Source organism: Ovis canadensis, chromosome 15, assembly GCF_042477335.2.
Source record: "Ovis canadensis isolate MfBH-ARS-UI-01 breed Bighorn chromosome 15, ARS-UI_OviCan_v2, whole genome shotgun sequence".
Lineage (NCBI taxonomy): Eukaryota > Metazoa > Chordata > Mammalia > Artiodactyla > Bovidae > Ovis > Ovis canadensis.
The window spans coordinates 85668815-85672698 of record NC_091259.1 but is presented as its reverse complement, the minus strand read 5'-3'; the positions used below and the strand labels follow the sequence as shown (position 1 = coordinate 85672698).

The 3884-nt window shown below is 42.7% G+C and overlaps 1 pseudogene; it reads right to left on the bottom strand.

Moving 5' to 3' along the window:
* Nucleotides 1-1230: 1230 nt before the first annotated feature.
* On the bottom strand, nt 1231-3626 carry LOC138420606 (olfactory receptor 5D13-like; annotated as a pseudogene).
* Between the last annotated feature and the right edge of the window lie 258 nt (nt 3627-3884).

Below are 3884 nucleotides of genomic sequence, written 5' to 3'. Positions count from 1 at the left end.
CTTGCGTATGTCAGCTTCCTTCCTCATGACCTTGTCACGGGCGGGATTCCTCACACTGGCTCCCGGCACCATCTCCTTCAGAATTTCTCACAGTTTATTGTGATCCACACAGTCAAAGGCTTTGGCATTGTCAATAAAGCAAAAATAGATGTTTTTCTGAAACTCTCTTGCTTTTTTGATGATCCAGCGGATGTTGGCAATTTGATCTCTGGTTCCTCTGCCTTTTCTAAAACCAGCTTGAACATCTGGAAGTTCACGATTCATATATTGTTGAAGCCTGGCTTGGAGAAATTTGAATAAACTCTTCAGGTTTTCTGAAATCGGTATTAGCTTAAGAAGGGCTAGATCTCTAAATTGAACATGACCAGTGTTAATAAACTACATTCAAGGACTATTTGTGAGATACCCTTTTGATAATGGAAGTGTCATTTTGTGGTTCTGAAAACTGCAAGAGAGTCAAATGTTTATAGAATGTGCAGCTACAGCTAAAGACTTAAAATTAGACAAAGAAATATATTTCAAGCAAGAGTACTCAGCAATAGAAGCACTCATATAAGTCATTGAGTGTATTATGTATGCTATTTTAGCTTTTTAAATCTCCTGTGACAACTATATTCATTAAGGAGACGTCATCTAAAGTCTTACCCAGGTGAAGAGTTAGTCACCTAGTCGTGTCCATCACTTTGTGACCCCGTGGACTGTAGCTAGGCTACTCTGTCCCTGGGATTCTCCAGACAAGAATATGGAGTGGGTTGCCATTCCTTCTCCAGGGCATCTTCCTGACCCTGGGATTGAACCTGGGTCTCCTGCATTGCAGGGAGATTCTTTACTATCTGAGCCACCAGGGAAGCTCCCTTACCTAGGTGAGCACAGTAGTAAATGTTATGAATTTAGTCAGAAATTTTCATTTTTATTCACCCAGCAAGTATTCATTGAAGGCCGAATGTGTTTTCTAGGTAAATTTCTAGGCATTAGAGATATAAGATCCAATAATAATACCAGAAATTTCTACTCTCTTGGAGTGTATAGGGGGAGAAGGAAATGAGGCAAATAAATTATTGCGTGGACTTAACATATCATCTGTTCCTGCAAAAAGATTATCATTAAGGGGGTAAAGAGTGATTATCTCATTTTATTAGATTTTCAGAAAAGACTTTTCTTGGTAGGCGGTATTTGAATAGGCACATACATGATTTAATAGAAATATATTTATTGACAGTGGATTGAGCACTAAAATATTTTGGAGCCTATTAACTTCCTTACAAGGTGTTTCATCTTTCTCCATTTCAAGTTATTATGTCAGTGAGTGTGGCAGTATGTATACTGTATGTCACTGAGTTCAGTGTGAGGATTGGCATGGTATAAAACAGACTCTACTTGAACAATCACTTATGAGCATTTGGAACTGAGCATACTATAGAGGGCTTCCCAGTTGGCGCTAGTGATAAGGTACCTGCAGGAGACATAAGCGATTCTGGTTCAGTCCCTGCATCTGGGAGATGCCCTGGAAGAAGGCTTGGCAACCAACTCCTGTATTCTTGCCTGGAGAATCCCATGGGCAGAGGAGCCTGGCAGACTACAGTCCAGGGTCTCAAAGAGTCAGACATGAGTGAAGTGACTTAGCACACAGCATGCACGTGCTATAGAGAGAAAGGATGATGATGTGTGGAAGGCACAGGTAGACAGGACTCTGTGATGCCCACAGGTAGAAAGTATCTTTAAAATAGTGACAGAAGGGAAAGCTAGGAAATGATGGCTATGAACTTTCTTAGTTCATTGAATTGGCTAAAGTAAAACAAGATCCAAAAGGGCAGCAGAATACTCATACAAAATATGTTTACTAAGATGGACTCACAGTAGGGAGCACAACTGAAAGGATGAGTGTGAGAAACAGTCTATGCTCAGCTGTAGCACCAGCCAGAAGAATGGAGCACAGCTTCTGGGGCGCAACAGCTGTGTAGAGTGCAGGTTTACAAACAGCCACGAAGCAGTTATGTGCAACAATACTAAAAATTAGTTGTTGTTGTTGTTGTTTAAGAGTTGTGTGTGGTTTAGGAGGAAAGAGAGAGAAGCAGAAGTCACACACCCTCCTTCCCTGTGTCCCTGTGTATCTTTTTCTGTCTCTTATAAGGACACTCTCAATGGATTTTGGGTTCACTTTAAGCTCATCTTGACTCTTTCTTTAATTACATCTGCAAAGCTCTTATTTCCAAATAAGGTGACATTCTGAGTGCTGGGTGACATGGATATTTGGGAGACACTCTTCACCCACAGCGCTTCCGTGTTGGCTCAGAAGTTGAAAAAGCTCCCTGAAATGCAGGAAACCCAGGTTTAATCCCTGGGTGAGGAAGATCCCCTGGAGAAGGCAATGGCTACCTGCTCCATTATTCTTTCCTGGAGACTTCCACGGACAGAAGAACCTGGCAGGCTATAGTCCATGGGGTGGCAAAGAGTCAAACATGACTGAACAACTCAGTTTCACTTTTCAACACACATCATTTTACACGATATACAGCTATTTTATTTGATATTGAACTGAGCAAAAACTAAGAGATCAAATAGCCAATTTATGGCTCTAAGTTTACGATCTAGTGAGTTGACTACATAATTTGAGTCATCATCTCTACAAGAAGATTTAATCAACACTATGTAATAGATCATATTTCTTTTGGACATACAAATCTTCGACCAAATTGTATTAAGTGATTCATTAATTTCCTGACACTCTCTTTCACATCTTTGTTCCTGAGGCTATAGATCAGAGGGTTCAGGATGGGACTCACTACTATATAAAACACAGAACCTACTTTGACCCTGAGCCATGAGTTTGGGGCCTGGGTACACAATAAGGAACAAGATTATCCCGTGGAGCATGGTGATGGTGGTCAGATGGCGGGCACAAGTAGAGAAGGCTTTTTGGTGCCCCCCAGAAGAGGGCATTTTATGATAGTGCCAAAAATGGAAATATACGTAGTGAGGATAATTGCCAGGCTGCTCACCTCGTTGAATATGGCGATGGCAAAAGAGATCACTTGGCTGATAAAGGGGTCAGAGCGGGAGACGGAGACAATGGCAGAGTGCTCACAGGGGAAATTATTTATGATGTTAGACCCACAGAAGGATAATGTCTGGAGAGGACAGGTGAGTGTCAGGGAGGAGACTACACCCCACATATAGGGACAGGCCACTAAGGATGCACAGAGCTTTGGGGACATGACTGATGTGTAGAGCAGAGGCTTACAAACGGCCACAAATCTGTCACAGGCCATCACTGCCAACATGAATGCCTCTGCCACTGCAAACATACAAGCCGAGAACAATCGCATGATGCATCCCGTGAACGAGAGGGTTCTGTCTTCCACAACCAAATTCTCCAAGAGTTTGGGTGTAACTGTGGTGGAATAGCAGAAATCAACCAAGGACAAGTGACTGAGAAAAAAGTACATGGGGGTGTGGAGTTTGGGACTGATCCTGATGATGGTGACCATGCCCAGGTTCCCCACCACGGTGACTGCATAGACGGTGAGGAAAACCAGGAACAAGGGAACCTGGAGGTCGGGATATTCTGAGAAGCCCAAGAGGGTGAACATGGCTCCGGCACTCTGATTTCCTTCAGCAAACCACATAATTGTTGTTGGAGAAAATCTGAGACAGCGATAATAAAATAACAATGATAATGATGACAGTGCATGGATATCTCATTTATTGTGCAGCAGACATTGTCTTAAAATATTAGTGCCTTAGTTTTGACCACTTCAGAGAAGGCAATGGCAACCCACTCCAGTACTCTTGCCTGGAAAATCCCATGAACGGAGGAGCCTGGTAGGCTGCAGTCCATGGGGTCGCTAAGAGTGGGGCACGACTGAGAGACTTCACTTTCACTT